This window comes from Castor canadensis, chromosome 15 (genome assembly GCF_047511655.1).
Source record: "Castor canadensis chromosome 15, mCasCan1.hap1v2, whole genome shotgun sequence".
Classification (NCBI taxonomy): domain Eukaryota; kingdom Metazoa; phylum Chordata; class Mammalia; order Rodentia; family Castoridae; genus Castor; species Castor canadensis.
Window position 1 is genome coordinate 3,143,561 of NC_133400.1, and position 26,791 is coordinate 3,170,351.

At 50.3% G+C, this 26,791-nt stretch overlaps 1 long non-coding RNA gene and 1 other non-coding gene across 2 annotated transcripts; one reads left to right on the plus strand and one right to left on the minus strand.

Annotated features, from left to right (window-relative positions):
* The first annotated feature begins 7,230 nt into the window (after window positions 1–7,230).
* Window positions 7,231–7,343, plus strand: LOC141417617 (U5 spliceosomal RNA). The gene has a single exon (XR_012442269.1). It is a non-coding gene; the product is annotated as a U5 spliceosomal RNA (small nuclear RNA).
* Window positions 7,344–9,029: 1,686 nt separating this feature from the next.
* On the minus strand, window positions 9,030–11,609 carry LOC141417178 (uncharacterized). The gene is made up of 3 exons (XR_012441765.1): window positions 11,477–11,609; window positions 10,525–10,795; window positions 9,030–10,351 (listed from the first exon to the last, which is right to left on the minus strand). It is a non-coding gene; the product is annotated as an uncharacterized lncRNA (long non-coding RNA).
* Window positions 11,610–26,791: the final 15,182 nt, after the last annotated feature.

The following is a 26,791-nucleotide window of genomic DNA, read 5'->3' on the forward strand; positions in this document are numbered from 1 at the left end:
ATCACCTGATGAAATAAATTTGAATAACCATCTAGTCCTTTACTTGTACAGGAGCAGATGGTAAATGTCCTGTATTTTTCAGGTCACAAGTCTCTGTCACAACTATTTGCCTGTGTGCAAAAGCAGTGATAAAGAATAATGTTAATGAGCAGGCATGGTGTTGTGGTTACTTTCAAAGCAGGTGACAGGCTGGACTGGCCCACAAGCCACTGTTTGCCAAACTCTGATCTCATCTTGCATCTTACTTACAGCAGGAACACTTGTCTAAAGATCCCTAGAAGCCTACTGGAATCCTTTCAGTAATGCAAAGTGAGTCTTTCATAGGGGACATTGAATAAGGAGGATGTTGGTGGAGTAGAAACCAACAGTCAAATTCCAACTCTCTCCAAGTTCAGTAGCTAATGTAGAGCCCATGATCTCACTGTGAGGGGAGAGGACAGCAAAGGGCAAATGGTCATGAAAGAATTACCCCTGTGTCTCAAGTCCCCAAGGAGACTATCTGGCTCACTTTTGGCTTAACAAGGTTAAGGGTTAAGCTCCCCATGACCTACAGCAAAGCCGGGTTCTGCTTCCCACGTTAAGGCTTATGTCACCCAACCTCAGGGCTTCCTTCCACAGAGCAGTGATGTAGTGAGGTGGGGCATGTGTAGGGCATGGGTGAAGGTTGTTGTGGAGACAGGAAAAGATAGGGAAGAAGCAAAGCCCTGGCCTCTAGCTTCTTATCCATCGCTCACCTGCCCAGGGATGTAAGACAGATCACCTGGCCCGTCAGTCAACTCCCAAATGACATCCAAAAGCATCCAGATAGGTGCTGGGGAAAGCCGGCTTTCAAATGTTCCTGCTTTAACTTCATTCCCCAAGCTCCATCTCTTGGGAGGTGCAGTAAGGCCAAACTGACAGCTAGACCACGCTGTTCCAGTGCAGCAGCCCAGTCTGTGCATGTGCAGGGCCTTGACTCAAACTCGATAGGGTCCTCTCCTCCTTCCCCTTAACACACTCAGAGCCTCAGGAGATACACAGACCACCAGTCTGGACTGTCACCTCAGTGCGTGTGACATGATGTCTCACAGTTTGGATTGGCACACCCTAGTCATCTTTCTGTGTATTTTGGGGCATAAGTGCCCATCTTCTATGCAATACCTGCCCCTGCCTTTTGCCTTTTTTCCTCTGGGTGGTTTGTCTTATTACTACTTTACAAGAGTTCTTTATATAGTCTTGGTATTAAGTCTTTATGTATACAGCCAGCCCTTCATAGCCTCCTGTTCTACATACAACAAATTGTGGGTCAGAAGTATTTGAGCCGGTCTTGGTGGCAACCTGCAGTCGGCACTGGGAAGGCTGAGGCAGTGTAGGATTACGAGTTCAAAGCTACATGACTACATAGCCAGATTATAAGACTAGGCTACATAGCAGGACCCCGTCTCCAAACACAACAACAAAAATTTTTGAGAAAAAAAGAATTGCATCTGAGGGGCTAGGAGCATCGGTCAAAGGGTAAAGTACTTGGTTAGCAAGTGCAAGGCCCTGAGTTCAAACCCCCAGCACCACCAAAAAGAGAAAGATTGCATCTGTACTGAATGTGTATAGATATTTTTCATATTCCTAAATAATTCAGTTTAATAACTATCTGCATTACATTTACACCTTATTAGGTATAGTTCTTATAAGTGACCTCGAGGTCATTTATACAGTACACAGGAGGTTGCTTGGTTCTATCGAAATGCTACTCCATTTTATAGAAGGGGCTTGAGCATTCTTGGGCTTTGGTTTTGCAGGGTGGGGACTCCTGGAAACAGACACCACAGATACCGAGACATGGGTGCAATGAGAGCATCTTCTTTCTCCCAGTGTGAAACTTGGCTTTTCCCCTTCCTCAGGGTTCTTTCAGGAACAAAAGTTTGTTATTTTTTAATGGCGTTTCTTTCTATTTGTTTTGTTTTGTTTGGGACAGGGGCTTTCTATGTTGCCTAGGCCTTGAACTCCCAAGCGATCCTCCTGCCTCCGCCTCCTAAGTAGCTGGGCTGCAGATGTGTGCCACAAGCCCAGCCAAGTTCATCACTTTAATACAGTAGTCAAATATATGCATATTTTTGGTGGAATGTATTCAAGTAGGAAATCTTCCATACTCTAGATTTTGCTGCGGTCACAACAAGTTTGCCTTGGGTTGGCAAGGTCATGTGTGTGAAGCTGCAATTTGGGTCCAGATCTGACCCCAGTCCCACCTGGGGCTGGTGTGTAAGGAGGCTGTTCTCCTGGGAGTTGGCAAATCACTGGAGACCAGTCTGTATCATACAAGTGCATTTATATGCCTCTGCTTGTGTTGTTTCTACCAAATTTCCATTGACCAAAACAAGTATCACATATGTAGTAAGGAATTTAACCTTGCCAGAAAAGAGAGCTGACCTGTGCCCTCAACTTGTGGAAGGTAACCTGCAAGTACTTGGGATGCCATGCCTGATAAAAGACTCTTTGTTTGCCTGAGGGCCTTGGAACAACTGAATACTGACAGTGCGATTTAGGGTGGGCACTTTGATCCACACCCACAGTGTGGCTTAGGACAGGGACTGTGGGTCCCAGTACCAGTCAACTTCTGGAGGGGCTGGAAACAGGTCAGCAACCCAGGTTCTCACCCAGGTTTGCATAGTCAGCCCCAGTAAAGACCGGACACCAAGGCTTGGGTGAGCTTACGTAGTTGACAGTACTCTTATGGTGTCATGTGTCAGTGCTGGAAGAGTAACGCTGTCCTGACTTCATGGGAGAGGATACCTGGAAGTTTCACCTCTGTTAATTCTCTGTTCCCTCTCCCCCCACCAGCCACTTCTCCCCTTCAATGACTTTAATCTGAAAACTCTATAATGAACCCTACCCATGAGTTACAGCTCTCAGTGGGAACTGGAAGTCCTTTTGATTTATCAGACCTGAGGGTGGTCCTGGAACCTTCAGAACTTGCATTTGGTGTCAGAAGTGAGGACAGCCTGTGTCTACTGTTCTTTCCTCTAAACACATGCACACAGCCAAGCTCACAGCCAGTGAGGTGCACTCTGCCTGCTCTGTTTTTGCTTCACTTGCAGACACATGGCAAACACATATAAGCACAACCCCATGACAGAGGAACAAAGAATTGGAGCTGCATTTTCTATTAAACCATTCTGAGTTTTGATTCTGAAACTTTTTTTCTTTTGAGGCACTGGGTTTGAACTCAGGGCCTCACTGAGCTTGCTAGCCAAGCATCTACCACTTGAGCCATGCCCCCAGCCTTTTTTCCTTAGTTATTTTTCAGCGAGGGTCTCACACTTTTGCCATATGGCCAGACTCAGAGCCGATCCTCTTACCTCTGCCTCCCACATAGCTAGGATTACGGAAGTGCATCACCACACCTGGCTTGTTCTTTGAGATAACTTTTTACCTGTGCTGCCCTCAAACTACAGCCCTCCAAGTAGCTGAGGTGATAAGCATTAGCCACTGTACCTGGCCCTGAAACTCACTTTTGATATGGTGTGGGGTATAGATTCAATTTCCCCTTTTTCTATATAACTAAGCATGTTACTAGCTCTGTTTTTTGCACAGTCCCTCCCCACTGACCTGATTTGCCACCTCTGCCATTAGACTAAGTTCAATTCACAGATGATCTGCTTCTGGTCTCCCTATGCTAGTTCATTTTTCAGTTTCCATCTCTGTACAAATCCCATGCTATTTTAATAGCAAGTCTTTGTAATAAGAATTGATGGGTAGAACACAAGGCTCCCTTTATGCTTTACTTCTTCAGAAGTGTCCTAAAGAAGTTAGAAGTGGCAAATGTCAGGACTTGGGTCCTGCCAAGGGTGGAGAAGTCACTCCCTAATTTAGGCCAGGAGCCTGCAAGGCTAAATCCTAAAAGTAAAGGTGAATTTAAAAAAAAGTAAAGTGGCCCTCATACAGTATAACTGAGATACACTCGAAGAAGAAAAATGACGGATTTTCTTGACCAGTTGTCAAGACTTACGAGATCTGTAGTAACTAAGGTGAAGGCACATTGGTATAAAGGCTAGGAAATGACGCGAGGCACATCCTAGAGGCCCCATATCCATGCATGAGTGGACGCCAGTTTATGACAAAGCGCACACAGCACAGAGGTAGAGAAAGGGATATCTCACAAGAAGGACTGGGCAGCCACACTACCTCCCACCGTGCCCAGAATGACTTCGTGTGATTTAGACACCTGCATGTGAAGGCAGCACTGTAAAGCCTTTAGAATTAATGTGAGAGTCTCTCTTCATTAACTTGAGGCGAGGAACATTTCCTTAAGACAAAAACAAGCCATTAGCCATAAAGGTAAAGATAAATTCAACTCTACTAAAATTAAAACTTGCATTTAAAAATGTGACAAGGCGGTCCACAGAGAGGAGACAGTTATAACAAATACACCAAACAACTAGTTCATACCCGGAATATGTAAAGATCTTCTAGAGATAAACATGCTGAAAAATAGGTCATAAACTTGAACGTGACTTTCACAAGAAATCCAGGTAACGTGAGAACATGTTTGACCTTGTTAATCAGAGAAACACAAATTAAGACCTCAGTGAGCACAATTAAATATACCCCCTGATCTATCATTTTGCATCTGGCATGTGCTGATAGAAGTACAGAACATATATGAACAGAAATTTTTATGGAAGTATTGCTTAGAATTCTCACTGCCTAGAGAGGAAAAAACTTCCACCAACATTAGAATGGTAAGTTAATTTGGCACAGATTGAGTATCCCTTATCCAAGTTGCTTGTGACCTGAAAGTGTTTCAGATCTTGAATTTTTTTGGACTTTGAGATATTTTCATATATATAATGATATATCTTTGGGATAAGGACCTAAGTCTAAACACAAAATTCATTTGTTTTGTATAAACCTTATGCCTTAGCATTCAGGTTATCCTGAAGGTAATTTTATAAAATAGTTTTAATAATTTCGTGCATGAAACAAAGTTTCATAGTGTAGGATTTTCCAGTTGTGGGATTGTGTCAGTGCTCAAAAGCTTTGATTTTCGAATATGTCAGACTTTGGTTCATTCTTTTTTGGTGGTACTGGGATTTGAACTCATGGCCTCATGCTTGCTAAGCAGGCACCCTTACCGCATGAGCCACTCTGCCAGCCCCAGACTGGATTTGTAGATTGGTGTTACTCAACCTGTATATTCTCAGAAAGAAATAATACACAGCAATGAAAATGAAAGGCCCAGAGACACATACAAGTTGAGGGAATCTTTAATTAAAGTATTTGGTGAAAGGAGTCAGACCCACCTCACAAATAGAGATGTATGTCATAGGGTCCCCTCGGAAATGAACAAAACATTAGTAAATGACAACACCGAGGAGCCACACAGAGTTGGTGGAAGCTGAAGGCACAGGACTTAATGTTTATCCTGCTGGATTGTACTCTTGCTTTGATCCACCCTCTTGTCTACGCCCCCGTTCCTCCCTTTTGGAATGGGAATGTTTACTCTGTACCATTGTATGGGGAAATATGAAGACTTTTTATTTACATAAGGGCTCACAGCTAATAGTTTGAGTCTCAGAGGAGACCTCAAGCGACACTAGAACTGTTAAGACCATGAGGGCTCTTGGAGGTAAACTGAATGCATTTTGCCTCACTAGGTGGGCAGGAGCCTTTGGGGGCCAGGGGTGGAGTGTTAACAGTTTAAAATGAAATGTGCTTGGGTGTCACATTGACAAGGGGTGGACTTGTGATGGTTTATCTTAACTGTCAACTTGAACAGAAGCACCTAGGAGACCTCCAGCTGTGTCTGTGAGGCATTTACAATGAGGATAAACTAAGAGGGGACCCACTCTGAAAGCGGTGGCATCATCTCAGGCTGGGGCCTGGTGGAATAAGGGGTCGGTAGGGGGAGAAAGCCTGTAGCATAGCCATCCTCTCTCTGCTTCCTGTGAGTGGTTCTGCTCTGCCACGCCCTCCCTGCCATGATGCATTGAAACCATAACCCAAAATAAATCTTTGCTCCCTTAAAAATAACAAAAATTCCCTCCCTTACCTTGTTTATGTCCAGTATTTTGTCACAGCAATGGAAAATCTAACCCATGAGCTGTCCTTCCTCCCTCTTACAGTGAGCTTCGGCGGGGCCAAGCACACACATCCCAGACAGAGTAGAGGCAAGAGGTCAAGGGCAGGGGCTTCAGGGATCTAGCTTTCAGCCAGGCTCTATAACATCCTCGTCAGTAAAATGAGGCTTTGTAGTTTCCTCATCCGTAAAAATGGGATTAAACAGACGGCAACTGAAAGAATTCTACAGTGAGGTCCACATCCTCACTGCCTCCATGCCCTGTGAGTGTTTTACTCCCTTGCTTGATCACATATCCATTGGTCCATCCACCTTGTCCATGCATCCATCCATCCATCCACCTTGGCATTTGGACTCTGACAGGTTGCAGACATTGCTGCCCTTCTACTGCCTTAGTACTCATGCATCAACTCATGACCAACATTTTTTACAGTTTTTTCTTCTAATGTAAAATTGACCAGTGATGACCCGCACAGATTTTACTTAGGTATTTCGCTGAGTCTGGGCAAGGTGCATACCACTGTGATCCAGACATTACTATCCCGCCCCCACACCAGATGCCTGCTGTTCTGTTGCTCGGGACTTTTCATTCTGATGGATTTTCCAGTGCCAGGACTTCCTAAGAGTGCAGTGTAGTGCTGGGGAGGGCGCCTTCCACTCCACGTGCTTCTGTTGACTTCATCCATGCTGTGGTTTGTTTGCTCCTTTCTGTTACCAAGTGACAGTCCATCGCACAGAAACACCATGATTTGCTTGCAGTCCCCATAAACCATGAAGCTGCTCTGTCTCTTCTCCTGTCAACTGGCACACTTTAAGTGTAAAAGGGGATGGTGGCTCACACCTATAATCCTAGCTACTTAGGAGGATGGCGGTTTGAGGCCAGACCAAGAAAACAAGTTAGCAAGACCCAATCTCAATTAAAAAGTGGGGCTTAGTGAAGTGCTCCTTTGATTCCAGCTACTTGGGAAGCTGAGGTAAGAGGATTGAGATCTGAGGCTAGCCCCAGGCAAAAACCCAAGAACCCTACCTAAAAAATAAAGCCAGAAAAGGCTGGAGCATGACTTATATGGTAGAGCGCCTGCCTAGCAAGAGCAAAGCCCTGAGTTCAAACTCCAGTACCACAAAAAAAAAAAAAAGAGAGTACAAGGGAACACTATTAAAAATTGAAGCAACCAACCATACCCTGGTTTCTCTTTAGATCGTATAAATCTTTCGCCTTTTACTAATGATTTCTGTGGAAAGGAACAACTCTGAGTCTTAAGCCAATTTTTTGAGGCCTGATGCCAGGGTTTGGAGGGAAGCCAGGAGTCAGAAAGAATGCAAAACAGCCCTGCAGCAGGGCCTTTTCCTGGCTCAGGTGAGCCTGAGGTATGGGCACACCAGGTTTACCGGGTGGTGGTGGCCTTTTATAATTTTTATCTTTCCGGTTTCAACAAGGATTATGGTTGCTTCATTTTTTTTTTTCTGTGAGCCTTGCTAGAACCACATCAACTTTGGAGGAATTGTCAAGGCCATCTCCACACATGAAGCACACCTGCAACCTCCCAAGCAAGGCCTTGGGAGCCCAGCCTGGCTCAGAAATTCCTGCTTCAACAAATGAACCAAGCCCTGGCCCAGGAGAGGTCATCCTGTTAACCTTGTGTGCTTGCAGCCACCTGGGTTTGAGCTTCTTTTGTACCTCTTCCCTCCTCTGACACAGCCAAAACTCTGACTCTCTTGTGACCCAGGCAGTGTGTGACCCAGCATGTCTTAACCACACAAGGGTTGCGTGGAAGGACAAGGCAGGTGAGGAAAGGGAGAGCCACTCGGCCCCAAGGTCCCCCACATGTGCACTGTCTGTCTTGCCACGGTATAAATATGGAGTTTGGGGAAGATACGGGTCTTTTTTCTTGACAGAAGTCTAAGGGCAAAGCCTTAAGGAAGAAGAAAAGTGAGTGATGAGGTTAGAGTGGACACTGGGACTCACACAAGCTGCCTGAAGGAGTCGGCTATCTGCTGCTAACCAGGGAAAACAGGCTTTCTTCAGGTGGGAAGCTGGTATCCTGGGCTCAGGACACCAGCATGTCGGAGAATGGGGATCGTGCTTTGCTAGACAAGAAGGGGAAATCCATGCTGATCCTGAATTGGTGACACTGACAGCCAAGACCCTCTCCCCACCCCAAGCAAATGTCTGCGCCCTGAAATCAACTGCTCTTGACTACTGGGTCCAACCTTTTTTGACCATCTCAGGGTATCCACAGGACTTAGCTTAAGGATAAAAATTTTTCAACAAAATGAATCCCCCATACACATACCCAAACTCTTCTGTCAGTTCTCTAAAATTAGAAAGTAGGAACTTTTTGAAAGCCACACCAAACATTGAATGTTAAACCTGTCAGGCAAGGTCAGTAGCTAGGTGCAATTTCAGTACACAACCCAGACCCCACAACCCATGAGTCTCCCCTGTACCACCCAGGAATTAAACTGCGCTTGACCTTCACAAACCCACAGATGCATAAACAGGAATGATACAGCCCAGCACATCCGCTCTGAGGAGAGTGACTGAGAACCGGGGAGGGAAGTGGCTGCACTGTTTAACTGGAGCACGTTAGTCACTGAGTTCCAGCTCAAGTTCCTCCCACAGCTGCCTCTTGCTGTATTGTTAGAGGAAATCTTTCTTGGTCCAGAAACCTGGAGAGGGACACACTCGAGGGTCAAAGTCAGATTACTCAGGCAGAAGAGAGATGGGGTGAGATGGTGTTTGAAGAACGGGCTTGAAAGCAGACATGGCCTGAGTTGCTGCATGGTTATCAGTAGCCTAAGAATGACATGGGACATTTCCAGGACCTAAGAAACCAACATGGAAACCAGCTGATTTGTGAAAGCTCCAGAACTATGTATTTCTACTGAAATAGGCCCAGTCCAAGAGCATGCAGAAAGCCCAGAGTTCCTTTCCCAGCACCACAAACAAAAACAAAGGTGGAGAGGGAGTGGGGGGCCAAAAGTGAAGTATGCACATCGCTGACCGAGCTAGTCTTGTACTGAGATCTCTGAGCAGAGACCGTGGAGGGTGTGTTTGATGTGTGCGATAAAAGTGAGAAATCCACAATGAACGCAGGTTGTACGGACGCCAGTGTAGAAAATCAGAAGTGACTCTTTGGTACCAAATGCATGGGTGTCCATCACAGGCTTTTGAGGGCCAAAAGCCAGTATGAGGAAAGTAATGAAGAGGTGGCAGTCTGAGGTGTCTGGGAAATGTCAATGACAAAGCCCCCAGTGTGGTAAGAGGAGGCCACAGGAAGTGATGGAGGGGCAGCATCTCCACACACAGCAGGCTTCAGGCCACTGCCCCTAGGAAGGGGGCCCCCAAATTATCCCTTGTCAGATATCTGGGAACTTGTTCTTGAGGACGGTTCCCACCATTCCCCTAACTGATAGTGTCTCCATGTGCCTCTAGTGGATCATGAGTTGCCACGGAAACGGTAAAGCCAAGTAAAGAAAAGAAGCCCCACTGTGCATTTTCATGGAGCTGCCAAAGTCAGTGCATTCTGAATGCAAGCTAAATTGATTACTAAAAGGTGAAATAAAATAATCAGGGCTCAGTGTCCCCCTCTTTTTTGGGTTGAATTGAGTCTACCAGAAAGATTTGTTGAAGTCCTAACTCCCGTCACCTGTGAATGCGAACTTATTTGGAAATAGGGTCTTTGTAGCTGTCATGAAGTAAAGATGACCTCATACTGGAGTAGGCTTGTTGTGTAAATCCAGTGACATGTTATAGAAAGACATAATCTGGGTGCAGACACGGGGAGAGGACTCAGGGATTGCAGTGGTGTGGCTACAAGCCCAAGATCTCCAACGGTGCTCTGCCATCACCCAAAGGTAAGAGAAAGGCAAGAAATGTGTCCCCACCAGCCTCAGAGGGCACCTACCCCTTCCCACACCTCGATTCTGGACTTCATCCTTCAGAACCAGGGAGAACAGAACCAGGTGCTGTTTTAAGCACCCTTGTCTTTTGTCATAGCAGCCTGGGAAGCAGTACACCCATCTGTCTAAGTGGGCCCTTTGTGTCCCAATGTCCCTGAGTCACTGGTGTGAGAGTGAGGGCTTTCTCCACACTTGTGGCATTTCAACGGAGCTCACATGATGCTCTTGCTGGGAGAAGTGATTGGCTTCAGTGAGCCCTGTGGCATTCCTCACGATTTTAAATCTGTCAGTCAGCCACCTGCTGTGTTGCACCTCTGACTCTCGGTCATGCTGGTTCCAACCAAGCCCAAGCTGAGGGTGAAAGGCCTCCTTCCATGACAGGACGTTCAGTGTTCCCTGTCATTGAAAGCAGAGGAGAGGCAAGCTAGTAGATTCCCAGGCTCCCTGCCATAACTGTTTGTGTGTGAGAAAAAGTATTTCTAAATTCTAAATAAGTTTCTACACTCTATAAATGAAAAAAAAAAAAAACAGAGTCTGTTCCCCAAAGCACTCGTTTTAGATAGACAAACCTGGGTGAGACTGGATTCTGAGTCATCCATATGCCTGGAAGTGCCAAGAGGCATGCTGTAGGCTCTCTGGTCCCAGGAGCAGGCTGGAGATGCAGCCGGGGGGACAGTGAAGGGATAGCTCGCAGCCCAGTCACTAGTCAGGCAAAGAAGTGGCTGTGTAAGATCCACTTCATATCATAGCTCCTCAGCACAACTGGAGGCTGCAGTACCCCAAGTCTTCTATGTGAAGGATCAGGAAACATACTGCCCAAGGAAGACACTCTCCAGGGTCCTTGGAAGGAAGGAAGATAGAAAATTCTAGAGGTGCAGAGTCTGGTACATGGAGGAAAGGAGGCAGAAGAGACTGAGGTTAGGGAGAAGATCTGGAGAGGGGAGTCCGAAGAGAAATGAAAGTGAGCAATTGTCCCAGCCCTGGCTCATGCTAGGGAGTTCTGGCATTTTGCCCCACTGGGTCCTTCCAACAACCTTCTGATGTAGGTCTTTTTTGGGTTGGGAGAGGGCCTGGGGCTTGAACTCAGGGCTTCATGCTTGCTAGGCAGGTGCTCTTACCCCTTGAGCCAGTTCACCAGCCTCCTGATGTAGGTCTTATTTCTCCACCTTACAAAGGGCTTGGTGACTTGCCCAATAACACCTAGCACTTTACTTGGGCACACATAAAACAAGGGCACCCCTGCCTTTTCCTGTGCCGTGCAGTTTGCTCAAAAGCCAACACTCATGCCAGGCCCCCCATCATGCCAGTGGGGACACAGCCCTGTGCAATGGGCAGACACTAACACGCAGAGACCCACTCCCACCTGTGGGCTAGCCACAGATCTGTGGCTGGGCCTTCCAGCTGTGTTGGGCCACTGCCCACTCCCCCCCACCAGCAGCCCTAGGAACAGAGGGGGTTCTGTGGGGAACTGAGAAAGGCAGTCTGACCCAGACGGAGCAAGGGAGCCCAGCTTGTAGAGACCTGGCCTGGGGATAAAGTAGAAACCACATTCGTGGTTGTGTTGTCACTGGTGCCTTCCCTGGTATCCACATGCCCCTGGAAGGCCTCATCGTGTCTCCTATTTCCACTTGTCTGTCCAGGGCTTCTCACAGACCCTGGACAGCAGCAAGCAGCAGCTTCGTCATTGTCAACTGCTGGCTGAGTTATCAACTTGGGGTTCATGGATACCGAGATGGAGCCTGGGAGGAAGAGACAGGGCTGCAGCCTTATCAGGAAACCGCTCAGGACTGTGGGATGACCTCGCCTCTCCCTTCCCATGGCACTGGCCTCCCACAGTTGTGCTTTGCACCAGGGCAGGGGCTCCCATGATGGAAGCTGGGGATAAGCCAGGAGACCCAACTCTGGACCCAGTACTTGGGAGGGCCCCTGAGCAATATCTCACCTGTCTCTTCTGGGGCTTTCATCATGCCCATCCTTCATTTTACAATGGAGGAGCCCTGTTTCACTGAGGTCTCCATGGTACACCCAGTACCTTGCCTCTTGCTTCCTAGTGTAACATGTCTGACCATGAAAGCTGGGTGGCAATGCATCCTCTTGGTTAAAAATGTGTGTTCTCTGCCCGGCCAGTGCCTTCCTGCTGCCCTCTCCCACCTGATGCTCTCCAGTGATCGCCCCAACTTCCCTCGCCCTGGGAAGCATGCAAACGCAGCTCGGCAGCTTCTTAGTGCTGAAAGCCCAGCCTCGCATGACCTGTACTCCTGGGTCCAGCTGTGATTTATTAGTCATGTCATCTCCGGGCCAAGTCATCGCTGTAGCTCTTGGGGACCTGAGCTGTGAAGGTGGGGGCCAAGGCCTAACCACTGGGTGGGCCAGGGGTGAAGGAAAGGTCTCCTGAGGTCCCTGAGCTCTAAGATTTATGATTCTAGCTTACATAACCACCAGGGGCCATTTCCTCATCCAAAAAGGAGGGGTTTGCTGAGACACTTCCACTTATGAAAGTTAAAGGCTATCCTCCCTGGAAAGTGTGGGGACTTGGGGACTCCCCAGCAATACCAGGCTATCCCTGCAAGCTGAGGGGCTGTCGGTCACTCTGTGGGAACGTGGATGTGCTTTCCTACAATCTGCCTCTTTCTCCTAAAGATGGGATTTTTCTAATTCCTTTATTTGAATTTCACTTTTATAAATCCTCAAAACATTAACTCCTATTTTTGTTCCCGAGAAATAATTTGGACTCCAAAGTCAAATCTGCAATCAGTTAGCCTCGTCGGTTTCCCTCCAAGAGTCTGGATAGAGGAAAGATCACAAAGTCACTTTCTTGCCTCCCGTTGCCATGTCAGGAGCTGCACAGCTCACTTTTTAACAGTGGTCTTTTAAAATGATCTTTAAAAGTGAGCATTTCACAGGTGTTTGGATTTTCATTAGTCTTCCCCAACCTTGCCAAGGCAGTCCCTGTCCAACAGAAGAGCCAAGACAGATTCAGTCAGTATAAGTGATGAGATTCCCAGACTCTGACAACCGTAACCCTCGGCATGGTATGTCCTCCAGTCCTGAGTCGCCTTCTTTTTGTGGTGGGCAGGCAGGTTCCAAGGATGGGCTGAGATCAGTCCAAGCAGGTGAGCCTTCCAGACCCTAGGGGCTGGGTTCAAATCCCACACCTAAGGTGCTGAGTGCACAGAGGCAACCCCTTTTAGCTGACTGTGCAGCTTGCTGATGTGTCTTGTAATGGTGCCCTGCCATGGTGACTTCCACTCTCTCTCCAAATAGAACTATCTGCTGTGTGTTCAGTTCTCTGACCATGCCTTCCCTGGTGTCTGCATATCCCTGGTCTCCCACTGCACCTGTGTATGTCAGTTCTACTCAGCTCATTGGGATTGCAGTGGTGCAGCTGGCTCCTGCATGCAGGTCTCTGGGGGCACAGAATGGTCCCAAGTTAGTCACGTCACTTCCTGGCTCACCCACATGCTGCCACGACCTGGCCTCTTGTGTAATTGTGACACAAAGTTCACACGCCCAGCAGTAAAGGCTGTGATACACCATGTCCTCTCTGTAGCAGAATTTGTTAGCACGGATTTGAGGCACACATTTAGAACTTCGCTAAGGAGCCTTTTGGTTATGGCTCCCCTGGGGTGGGAGGACCGTCCCCCAGCACACACGTGCATGAGTGCCATTTACTTCTCAGCACAGGCTTCTAGAGACCAGGAGCGGCGAGGATGGGGCTGCATTCCGCTCACAACAGCCTGCCAGAGCCCGCTCTGCACATCCCTCCAACTCTGCATCAGTGACCCCATGCTGGCAGTGGGAAGTCAGCCATGGTGAAAGGATTGACATCACAGTAGTGGGCAAACTGTAAATGGGCAGGGCTTTCCCAGGAGAGCTGGTAGTGAAAATGACCAGCACACCACCAGTGGCAGGAGTCCCAAGCAAGCACTGGGCGGTTTTCCACACATCTGTCAGAGGGTGGATTCAGTGAGCTTTGAGCCCGCTTCCAGCTCAGAACCGGTGTTCTTTGCCACGTGGTAAAAAGGGACTCAGAGGAAGGGCCCAGAAGCCAAGAGTTGCCACCTGGGTTTCCCTCAAGAGCCGTCCCTCTTCCCCAAGTTGCATCTGCAGTTCAAGGGATCCAGGAGCTGAGGCTGCCTCATGTCTGGGCAGGGCTGCTTGACAGTCACTGAGACAGAGCCCTCACCTACCGGATAGCCTGCCAAGGGCCTCCCTGAGTGCCTACTTACCTTTTGTTATCTGTAAGGGATACCCCACCTTCCCTGGGGGTGCAGGAAAGGAGTTTCCCAGCCAGAATTCCACCCCATCCAGGTACTGTACTGCAGAGAAGGATCTGGAATGTGAAACTTGGGGGTGGCTGAGGAGGCCAGATGGCCCTTTGTCCCACCAATGCTGCTCCAGGGCCTGAAGTCTCCAGATGCAGACCAGCCATAGACAAACACGGAAACCAGAATGTGACAAGCCTATTCTGCTCCTCAGGCTTGTCATTGTCATCCTTTCCTGCCACATCTCTCCCCCAGTTAGGCCTGCACAGGAAGCCAGGGCAGGAACAGGACTTGGCAGGCTCACAGCTGAGCTGTCAGCCATCCATCATACCATAGCTGTCCCTTCTCAGCGAGCAGCCTGGAACGCTGCGGGGCAGGGCTGACGGGACCTTTGCTGATGGTAGCCTCTGGATGCGCCCTTCCCCCGGAGTCCCCACCCTCCCTCGCTTGTCGAACCTGGGCTTTCCTTGGCTCTGCCTCCAGGGGGTGACATTGGGTCGTTCAGGCTTACCTGCGAGTCTGCTCTGATCCATTTGCAGATGGACATTTGTGACCTAGTCAAGGCTGCCCAGGTGCAAATACTGGCTCTTCCCTTGCCAGCCATGGACACAGATGCATCACAGGACACCACCACCCCCTGTCTGTCAAGCCCCAGAGTCAGGTCCTACAGGAGAGTATTTATGGTGTCTGGGGGCTCTTGGCACAGCAGCTGGCTCAGAGTGACCAAGTGCAGGGGGAAGAGCTACTCCCCAAATCTGCGAGGAATTCCTCGGAGGCCCAGAAAACCTGAGCTCTCCATTCTGGAGTTCACTGAGGTGCAGGAGACCCCCCCAAAAAAAAAGCCTGTCCCTTGCCTGCGAGAAGTATATACTATTCAAGTTAGCCTCCTGTACCCCCCCCCAACCTCCAGGGGCACAGCCAGTCTAATTCCTGGTTCTCGATTCCTTTTCTGCACCGCAGCCTTTGCAAGAGGTAGGTCTGAACCCCTCCAAGGCCTCCCTTCTCAGGTGAGCACCCCCATTCTCTCTGCAGCCCCTCACCTGCATGGCCACTCATCCTCACTAGCTTGTCCATCTCCTGGTGAGCCTGTGGAGTTGGTCTCAGGCACAAATCTACAGTTCTGCTCCATCCCAATCAATGCTTAAGAGCCAAACCGAACAAAATGAGGTGCAAGCTGGAGCATGGCACTTTGCTTCCATGCAAAAACGGTGGCTCTGTCTCCTTTTTCCTCCTGGCTGTAATACAGACGTGATGACTGGAACTGTGCAACCTTCTTAGATGGTGAGGGACTATGCTAGGAATCACAGAGCAGCACAGGAGAAGCCTGGGGGGTGGACGGCTGTGCAGTATTCATGCTTTCACCAGCTTTGAGGGTTCCTGTGGTGTGGCCTTTTTTAATGCGTGAGAGAGAAATGATCTGTGTAGTGAAAGAAGTATTTCTCTCTTTTCCTTCCCGCCCTCTGTCACTCCTTCCTGCCTTCCTGCTTCCCTCCTGCCTTCCGTGCAGCCACACTGAGTTCTCGCGGGTGCTCAGCCCGACCTTGTCTGCACTTTGCTGGGAAGCAGACCCACCAGGAGCATGTGTCCCCATCTCCTGCCGGCAGAGGCGGGCTGCTCCAGACAGGCCCGGAGCTGAGGAGCTCCAGAGAACTCGTGCTGGGTGCAGACACATTCCCCAGGGGTCTTCAGGGCAGCCCTGGCTCAGGCCAGCACAGGGGGCATCACATCTGGCCTCTCGGCACTTACTCCAGCTTAGCTGAGCATAGAGCCTGGCCACACTTGGGACCACAAGGGGCTTGGGGTGGAAAGAGGCTAACCAGACATGTACCCAAGCTGTATGCATTTGATTTCAGGAGAGCAAGTGGTTAGGGTGGGGGAAGAGAGAGAGCAAGATGAGAGCCCCCTCCACGTCTGGAACTCACTCACGTGTGAGGCAGGCCCCCCGCAGCTCAGCCCTGGGCCCTGGGAAACTCACTAAACCCCTGCCAGAATCCCCACAATTCAGAGTTTTTATCCTCTCCAAGATTTCCCCCAAACATACTAAACACCGAGAGGAGCAACTTGCACTGGAGGCATCCAGGAGACCAGAACTATGGCTGCTGGGTCAGACAGCACCCCCTACCCCCCAACCCCGCGCGCGCTGGTAAGGAGGATCCTGACCGTACCCTGGAGGGCCCTATCCACCAGGAAGCCTGATGGGACCTCGGGGAATGGGACAAGGAGCTCTTTAAAATATTCTTCCAGTGTTTCTGTAAAAGTTTGGAATGGTTTCAAAGCAGTCACCATGAGCAGAGAAAAAAACAAAACCAGGCAGAACAAAGAAGCACTGAGCAGACCAGAGTCTCCTGACCCCATGCACAGTCTTGCTCTGAAGTGTCCTCACCACAGATGCCAGGAGGCTGTGTCTGAAGACCCAGAGACACTGCCAGTGCCTTCAAGAAATAGAGAGCTACGAGGAAAAAGATTCAATGTTCGACTGGGGAGCCTAATTCAAGCAAGCAAGTCACCTGGAGGAGGACATTCGTGAGAAGACAGAACTCTGACCGTCGCCTGGAAATTAGAGGAGATAAAGGCATTACAGTTAAATTGTCTCAGTGGATGAGTGGTATTGCCGTGAAGTTTGTGAAGTCCTCGCCAGTAAGAGCATTTAGACACATTCATGGCTGCTGTGGCATTTGCTTAAAAACACTGGGTGGAACAACACACCGTCCATCCAGAAGTGCGTGCCTGAACAGGGTGAGGTCTGTGCGTGCAGTGGACTACTGTTCAGTCCTGAAAAGGAAGTCCTGGTGCATGCTATGTTATGGACAAACCTTAAAAATGTGGTGCTCAGTGAAATAAGACAGACCCCAAGTGACACTTATATAACGGCACTTCCATAAAGTCCCTGGAGTAGTCTGATTCATACACACAGGAAGTAGAATGGTAGGTGCCTGGAGGGGTAGTGTTTACGGGGGACAGTTTCTCTCTGGGTGACAGAAGAGTCCTGGAGACGGATGGGTAGTGGTTGTGCAATAATGGGGAGTGCCTAATACTGCTCAACTGTGCACTTAAAGTGGTTAAAACAAAGCCAGGCGTGGTGGTACACGCCTATAATTCCAGCACTCAGAAAGTCGAGGCAGGAGATCGACTTCAAAGCAAGCCTGGGCTACCTAATGAGACCCTACCGGGACTCAAAAAATAAAAAATGAAAACAAAAGAATATGGTTATAACGATAAAATTTAAGCTATGCAGTTTTTGCCACGGCAGCTGAGAAGATGGCCACAAGAGTCTGTCAGGACACTCTGCCATTGTGTCTACACTGTGGTTAAATTATATGCAAAAATATGCATTAGGATAGGAAGTGCTGCAAAATGACTATAGCTCATGCGCGCATGGAGGGGCAGAGAGTGACCTGGCTTCCAAGCTTTCTCTCATCGTGGATCACGGACGCCCCGGCAGTGAGAGGAGCGAGGATGTGAGAAGCAAGACGCCAAGGCCCAGAGACCACCTGCAGGGCTCAGCTTCGTGGGAGCACAGGCCAAGCCTCTGTTAGGAGAGCCGGGAGCCCAGGCCCATGGGCAGGGCCCTCAGACTGGAAGGCTGCACTTGCACAGGGGACTGAGAATGAGTGGAGGTCATTCTGGACCCCACTTCCTGCTCACAGATCCCCTCTGCAGGGCCTCAGCCCCAGGGGGGCCCAGCCTTCCTGCCCCTCCTGCCCCATGTCCTGTCTTCCAAGGCGACCACCGGCTCAGCGGACTGCAGTGGGCCCCAGCCCTGCCCTGCAGCAGGGGACCGTGAAGCCCACCCGGCACAGGAAGACCCACTGAGGCGCTTCCTGCCCTGCTGTCCACACAGCCTGGCCAGCCTCTGTGCAAACGCCAGGCAGCTGCGGCATCCATGGCTTGTGGTCACCTCAGTCCAATCTGGGCTCCGAGTTGCTCAACCCGCCATGCTTTTCCTGTTCCGCTTTTCCCAGGCGGGCCAGCTCCTGCTGCGTGGGGCCCGGCCTCTGCGGGCTCACCGCACGGAAGCGCGGCTCCTGCACGAGGTCCCCCCAGAGCCGTTTCCACGGCTCTGATTGCTTTTTACCCTCCCTGGGTTGCTAAAGAGCCTATGAAGAAACCCCTTTCTTTTGCCTTTTTATTTTGAGGAAGGAGCCCGCACCGCATAGGCTGTCTGCAACAGGTTCTGGTGGTCCTGGGGACAGGCCTGGCCACCCAAGAGCAAGCCAGAAGCACCTCTGCTCTCCCCCTCTCTCTGAGCGATGGTGTCCAGTGTGTCTGGAGCTTACACAGAAATTGTCACTGCTGCTGGGCACGGGGCACACACCTGCTGTCCAGCCACTCGGGAGACTGAGGCGGGTGGCTCATTTGAGTCCTGGAGTTTGAGGCCAGCCTGGGCAGCACAGTAAGACGAGACCTCAGCTCGAGAATAATAACCATGACTGACAGAGTGGCTCAAGTGGTAGAGTGCCTGCCTAGCAAGCATGAGGCCCTGAGTTCAAATCCTAGCACCGCAAAAATAATATAATAATAATCACTGCTAATATTTGTGGAGACTTCCTATCAACCAGCCCCGTCCCAGCCTGACCTCCCAGTAGCCCCCCCAAATGAGTACCCGTGTGAGACTTGGGTGTGCAGGTGAGGAAAAAGATGGGCTCAGGGAGGCAGGGACCCCTCACCCTTGGATCCAGCCAGTGTTGTACCAGGTACCCAAGTACCCACAAGGCCACATAGAAATCTGTGGCCAAAGGAGGCCTTGGGGTCCCTCGGTGAAGTGAACACCCCCGAGCTCACCCTATGGGAAGGAAATGCTGGGTGGAGAGAAGCTCCTGTGTGGGAGACAGGGCCTCCTGGGGGAAGCAAGGCTAAGACGGGGTCCCGGGTGACCTTATTCCTTATGCCACCTGATGGATCCCTGGGGGGCTCACTGTACTATCCTTTATACACGTCTCTGTATCTGAAATCTTTCATTAAACATTTGAGGAAAGCAGGCAGTCTCTCCTGCTCTGAGTAAATACAGTAACTGGGGTCCTTTGCATCCAAGACACTGGGCTCTGCCATCTGTCCTAAAGCAACCTGAAATCTCAGGTACCCAACAGACAACACAAAAGCAAAAGAAGGCCCTCCTCCCACGGCCTTCATGGGACCGGACGTGTTTTTCAAGTCAAAGGAGACTGTTCCAACATCTGACACAAACATCAACTTTTCTTAACCCTGAGGCCGACAAGGATCTTTTCCACATAAACATCTGAAAGGTCCTTTCTCTGGAACAGAGTTGTGTCATGCACAGCATCCCACCGCTCCAGGCCCTGGCGTAGATTATTCTACGGAAAGACTCAAGTGGTAGAGTTTGAGGCCCTGAGTTCAAATCCCAGCACCACTCACCTATGTATATATAGGAATGAATAAATGGAAAAATACAGCTACTAACACAGTTAATGAATCAATTAGGTAATCAGATAATAAAGCAAACGTTAAGGAAAAAGGGGTGGGGGGCAGGCACTGGGGGCTCATGCCTGTAATCCTAGCTACTGAGGAGGCAGTGATCAGGAGGATCGCGGTTCAAAACCAGCCCAGGCAAAGAGTTCACAAGACCCTTTCTCAAAAAACCCTTCACAAACACAGGACTGGTGGAGTGGCTCAAAGTGTAGGCTCTGAGTTCAAACCCCAGTACTACAAAGGAAAAGCAGCAGCGGGGAGGAGAGTGGATGGAAGCCTCAGAACCTACGTGTTAAGCCGGTCTCTTTCTGCCATGAAGGCCAAAAAATTCAATTTAAGCTATTGTGAGGGGAAAAGAATTTATGGGCTCATGTAAGCAAAATGTCCAAGAGTGGGTGGCCTCTGGCAAGGCAGGATTAGGAGGTCCAATCATTGTAGAAAGCCGAGTCACCGTCTCCACATCTGGTGGCTTTGTTGTTAAGCAGGACCCTTCCACATGGAGTCCCCCATGGGTCCAGACCCATTCTTGTTGCTCCCTAAGCAGCATACAGAAACTTTCCAGCAGTTTCTCTAGCACAGGCCATGGAAGTCCGAGGACCAGTGCAGGTCCCATGACCCTCCATGAAGGAATCCCCTGACCAAGCACCAGTCAGTTCCCACACCCAGCCTTTGCGCAGGGAAATAATAAGTCACTTGCACACATATGGCCAAGGACCTGAAATAGACCCCCTACCAGAAGTCCCTGTGGCACTCTGAGAAGGGACTTTTAGGGCAGAGTGGGGCAATAAATACCCTATGTACTCAGAAAACATAAACTTCGCCAAGTTCAAGCTCAGGAGCTCTGATAGTCTATGCCCTGTTTGCAGAGATGGGTTAAGAGAGCAGTGCCATCTTCCGTGGGTTGGATTGTGTCCCCCCCAAAAATATATGGAAGTCCTAATCCTGTGGATTCAAGCTTATTTGGAAACAGAGTCTTTGCAGATGGGATGAAGATGAGGTTATGCCGGGGGAGAGTGGTCCCTAAATCCGAAGACAGTTGTCTTTGTAAGAGAAAGTTGAAGGAGACATGATAGACACTGGCAGAGACTAGAGTGATGGGGCCATAGGCCAAGGAACACCAAGAACCACCAGAAGCTGGAAGAAGCAGGAAGGATTCTTTCCTGGAGCCTTCCAAGGGAGCCTGGCTTTGCCACATCTGGATTTAGCTGTCTAAAACTAAGAAAGAATAAGTTTCTCTTACTTTAAGCCCATTCTCCCTGGATTGGGGCAATTTGTTATACCACACCCAAGAAACTCAGACACCATCCAGCCTTGACATTGGCACTCAGCAGATGGTATAGGCTGGCCACAGAGGTGTGTGATCTCCAGGTCATCTCCACACAGCCCAGAATTCTGGTTCTTCCACACTTAAGAGCATCCCAACCTGGGGTTTCCCAAAAAAAAGGCCACAGGGAGGTTTGAGGAAGTCGTGGCCCTGATGGCTGGGAAAGTCCTCTGGGCAGCCTCATGACTGCTTCCCAGGTGACCCAGACAGTCCGAAGTGGCATCCTCCCCCAAACTCCCCAGTAGGCTGCCGGTCAAAGGAAAAGCCCCACAGTCCTCTCCAAGCCCAGCATGGCCACAGATGTGTGGAATACTGCCCAGCACCAGGAGCCAACATGGCCGCCAGCCACAAGGCCCCCACACAAAATCACTGCCAAAACCGCCTGCTGGTTATGTGCTCTGACCACATGTGGTCAGCTCCAATTGGCTCTCTGGTATCTGGACACTTGCTTGTCAGCATCCAGGGGAGCTGTCCCTCACCCAGCCTCATCGCGGGCTCACACCCTGTGATCTCAAGTCCTCCCCAGTGCCTGTGCTAACTCCAGGCTGCTGCTGTTCACAGTGGACACACCCGCTCCAGAGGGGAAGACCAGGGTTTGAATCCTGACTCTCCTCGAGTGCTTACAAGTTGTTCAACCTTGCTCCATGTCCCCATCTGGGACAGGACACTGTATTTCTCTACGAAGCCACTGAGAGTGCACAGTGCACATGGTAACAAGGTTATGTGATTATATGATAGGAAGGCCTTCAGTAAATACCGGGTGCCAAGTTGTGCCAGTCGGTATGCCAGAGCCAGGAGCACAGTAGGGAACAAAACAGATACCATTGTTCTGGAGCTTCTGAAGAACATGGTGGTCATGATGATGCTGGTGGTGATGGTGGTGGTGGTGGTGACGGTGATGACAGTGATGGGTGATGGTGGTGACGGTGATGACAGTGATAGGTGATGCTGGTGCAATGATAGTGGTGGTGATGGTGGAGGTAGTGATGACAGTGGTGATGATGGTGATGATAATGAGTGCCAAGGTGATGGTGGTAGTAATTGTGTTGATGATGGTGATTGTACTGGTAGTGATGATGGTGGTGATGGTGATGGTGGTGGTGGTGATGGTGGTGGTGGTGATGGTGATGGTGGTGGTGGTGATGGTGATGGTGATGGTGGTGATGGTGATGGTGATGGTGATGGTGGTGGTGGTGATGGTGGTGATGGTGGTGGTGGTGATGGTGGTGGTGATGGTGGTGATGGTGATGATGGCGCTGATGGTGCTGATGATGGTGGTGATGGTGATGGTGGTGATGGTGGTGGTGGTGATGGTGGTGGTGGCGATGGTGATGGTGGTGATGGTGGTGGTGGTGATGGTGATGGTGGTAATGGTGGTGATGGTGGTGGTGGTGATGGTGGTGGTGATGGTGATGGTGGTGATGATGATGGTGGTGGTAGTGATGGTGGTGGTGGTGCTGATGGTGATGGTGCTGATGGTCGTGGTGATGGTGGTGATGGTGATGGTGGTGGTGGTGATGGTGATGGTGGTGGTGGTGGTGGTGGTGGTGGTGATGGTGATGGTGATGGCAGTGAAGCTAAGACTCTCTCTGGAGCACAAGGTCCTCCTTAGCGGGTGCAGTGCCTCACATTTTCTGCCCTGTTCATTGTCTCCTTAGTGCCTTGCACACAGTAGGCACTCACAGTGTGCTATTGATGGACTTCTGCAAGTTGCTCTAAGTAAAGGAGGAGAACCCTCCCAGAGTAACTCCAGCTGGCCCGGATGCAAATGTCTTTGAAGTTGACTTGAGCTTTTCATTTCATTCCACAGAATATCCATGTTTGTCTTACTTATAAACAACAAGAACTTTTTTCCAAACTTTGAGTGAAAATGATGCCCCCACGAAAACATACCCTGTTTACTTCTGTGGCTTTTGAGACATGAACAGCCCACACACACCAACACCATCACCCCAAGCCCCTCAGGCCGCTTCCTTGTATGTGCAGAGGTCCCCAGAGGGCAAGGTCAGGAGCACAGACCCACTGTGGAGAAAACACTTCCTTCTGGGGCCACGCTGGCCGGGGGCAAGGGCAAACTTCTCAGCAGCTGGAGCCACGGGCCTTCCCAGTGGGCATGAAGCTAGGTTACACCTGAGTTACTTCATGCTCAAAGCCAAAGGACAGGCACATAAGGCCTTGCAAAGGACTCTGGGAAAAGTGTTCCTGTACAGGCTGGTGTCTCCCATGTGGGGCCACACTGTGAGATGGTGCTTTTTTCCTCTGGCACCCACCAGCCAGCCCATGAGGAGGGCATTAGTGAGCAATTGCCAAGCATAGCCAGAGTTGCAGATTTTGCTCATGGATTCTCAAACTTCCCAGTGTTGGAAGTCCTGTTATTTCCCCTTCTCAGGTGGTAAGAAGGAGGCCAGGAGAAGGCAGGCCCTTACCCGTGACACCAGGCAGACGAGAACTTAATCCAAACTTGGCTTTGCACCACACACACTGCCCTGCCTTCCATGGCGGCTGGCCTCCTGGAGATTCCATTCCCGCTTCCACAATGAGACTCAAACACAGCTCTCAGGTTCAGCCCTGTCACATAGCACCCGTCCTCAGAGGAAAGTACATTTGTGGGTAGTTTAATAGCAACACACACACAGAGGCAAACTGAACTGCACGGAGCGGTTGAAAATGCTTCTTGCTTGACTCAGGGTAACCTTCCCGTCCAAGTCCAGCAGTTCAGTGGCAGAAGGAAACGAACTGGGAACAGCCATCCATCTCATTTCCCCTCATGTGTCAGGACATAGGTCTGTGGCCAGTCTGTGGATCTGAGTGTGCCAAACCAGGGAGGGGACATTTACCTCTTGAGGGTGCAGTGCCAACAGCCTAAGGGTTCCCTGGAGGTCACTGTTACTGTAACTTGTGCAAGAAGTTATTTCTATAGTCAAACAGCAGTATCACAGCAAAAGACATCCCCATGGATATTCAAGGTGAAACAAGACTTAAAGGAGGGCTGGTGGAGAGGCTCAAATGGTAGAGTGCCTGCCCTGCCCAGCAAGAGTGAGGCCCTGAGTTCAAACTCCAGTGCCACCAAACAAAAGACTTAAAGGAGCTTCACGTGCACAGCACATGATCCAGGCTTGCTCTCACTCCGACTTCTCGACTTCTCGGTGGAAGTTTGTGAAGAGTGAAGAAGGAGGGGTGAAAGCCTTGCAGACTCCGGGGCAAGCATGGATGTCTGGCACCACCTTGTGTTCATTTGGGGTATGACAGCCAGCACCCCACCACCTCCTGTGAAGGTAATCTGGATTTAAAGCCATGGATGGGTCCTGAGAGGTGGGGGATTGCCATGTGGATAACAGCCTAATAATACACAGCTCCCACCTCTCTCCCAGCAGCCTGTCTCGGGGCCGGGTCCCCCTTATCCTTCCCCACCCTGCACGGCCTCCAGGAGCACCTGTAGGGTTATTAACTTCTGTTGGCTCCCAGGACCCTCCTCAGCAGCTCTGGGTTGGGACTGCAAGGTCTCTGTGTTTGACCAGTTCCCAGGCGCCTCCTAGGCTCAGGCCACCGGAATGAATGAGTGACTCGGATCGCACTAGGTTCACCCTGTAGACCTAAACCCCGGGCCCCTAGGGTGATCACCTTCCCATAGGTTGAGCACCAGTGCCTGCCAGCCACAAGTTCTCAGGCTGTCCATGAACTTCTGATAAAAGTCCCACGTCTGAGGAGGGAGCGTAGGTCTTAACAAGGCTGTCCTGTCGGCAGCCAGTCCCTCCGGTCAGCCCGGGACACGGGGCCTCAGGGACACCTAAGTTGCCCACGTCCTGTGTTCAGGATGCCTTGCATGTCGAAAGGCTACAGAATGTTGGCGCCAGGAGTTTTGTTTTGCTTTGTTTTGTTTTTGCCAGTCATTGCAGGAACTGAGCCAGTTAAATGACACAAGGAATGTGGGAGTGTTGAAGCTGGGGCCTTTGGAAGAGCTAGGATGGCTGACCGCTCATCCTCGCCTGCCCCAGATCTGCAGATGGGGTGCAGATGTGCCTTTTTGAAAGCAGCAGCCATGGTGTCCGTCAGGTCATTGAAGGATCTATAATCCCCCAAAGACGAGAATGTCCACTTTCCACACTTGAGTTAACCTGGCAATTGGGTCAAGCACTGTAACTTATGAAGGGAACGGGATTCATTCAATTATTTGTTTATTTATATTTGGTGGGACTGCAGTTTGAACCCAAGCCCTAATGTTTACAAAGCAGGCACTTTACCACTTGGTTCACACCCCCAGCCCATTGTGATCTGGTTATTTTGGAGATGGGGGGGGGGGTCTCGTGAACTATTTGCCTGGACTGGCCTTGAACCTTGATTCTCCTAATCTCAGCTTCCTGAGTCGCTGGATTACAGGTGTGAGCCCCTGATGCCTGACCAGGAATGGGATTCTTACTCTTCCCCAATCAAGGTGCTGCCCACAGCATGGCTTGAGCGGGAGCTGGGCAGGTGGAGACCAGCAGTTCGTTCGCTAACTTTGGTTTGGTTCCAGGACAAAGGACAAAAGGTGAGAAATTAGTTAGAAAAGGTCTTCGTGGGTTGAACCCCTTCACTTATTCAGTAAGCACTTATGAGCACCCACTGTGGGCTGCACAGTGCTCGAGGAGCTCAAGTCAAAGCCACAGACAGCATTCGTGGGTTGGATTCTCCTGCAGGGTGACTCAAATTTGAATCCTAGCTCTGCCATATTGGCTGGGTGACCTCCTGATTTCTGCGTTACGTAACCCCTCCGAGCCTCCCGTGACCTTTAAGGCGGGGATGACAGCCTCGTATTCGGTAGCGGGGAAGTAGTACCCATGTCTGAGTCAGCAGCCCTACGCTTAACCCCTCACCAAGCTCCTTCAAAATAAAGGCCTCGTGCACTTTGAGTTAGGGCACAGCAGTGCCCGAGGCAAACTGAGACTGCCTCTAAAGGACACGGCTTCCTAGTGTTGTAAGCCATCTCACGCCCTGGTGGCCCTGTGTCTTGCTTTTGTAGTCTGTGCAAAGAATCTTTATTTCCAGCCTGCAGAGCTGGCACCTGCAGCAAGCTGTCCCTGCAGGGAAAGGACCCTGCGGGAGGACAGAACCAGGCAACTAAAAGGACCATAGCGACTGCCTAGTGAGTTGTGGGTTTGGCCAGAGCCACTCAGCAAGTCCCCCAGCTGTGGGTGAAGGAAGTGCCATTACAGAAGCGGGGCACAAAGGGAAGCATGTGTTGGGGTCTCACCCTCCAGGCTGGAGAAAGCTCCACGTTCAGCCCCGGCTGGCCCAGACTCAGAACCGGGTACTGAAGTCCCAACTGCACCATCAGGATGGCTTAGGGCTGGGCGCGCCCCCTGCCGTGCAGAGCTGAGAATGCAGCCCACAGAAATACCCAGAGGACAGCTCCTTCAGAAGCTCTGAGCCCCTGCTCTGGGGCAGGAGCTGCGATTCCAAGGTGATAAAGGTCACAGGCACAAACTAACCTCACCCTGGTGATGGTTCCTCCTGCAGGGCACCTGTGACACTTCCTGGGGCTTCTCCTTGGAGGGGCACGGGAGGAACCTCTGCATCCAAGGCCCGCATGCATGCTGCTCTGTCTGCGAGGGTCGTCTCAGAAACAGGACCCCTTCTGGGATGCTGGTGGAGTGCAAACGGCCCAGCTTCGCTGGGAAACAGCTTAGTAGTTTCTCAAAGACGTGAACATAAAAGCAGCAGTTCCACTCTTAGCTAGCTACCCAAGGAAATGAGACCCATGTCACACAAAGACTGGCACAGGAATGTTCACAGCGACTTTATTCACAGTGGACAAGAGGAAAATCTGTTCCCTGCTGCTAA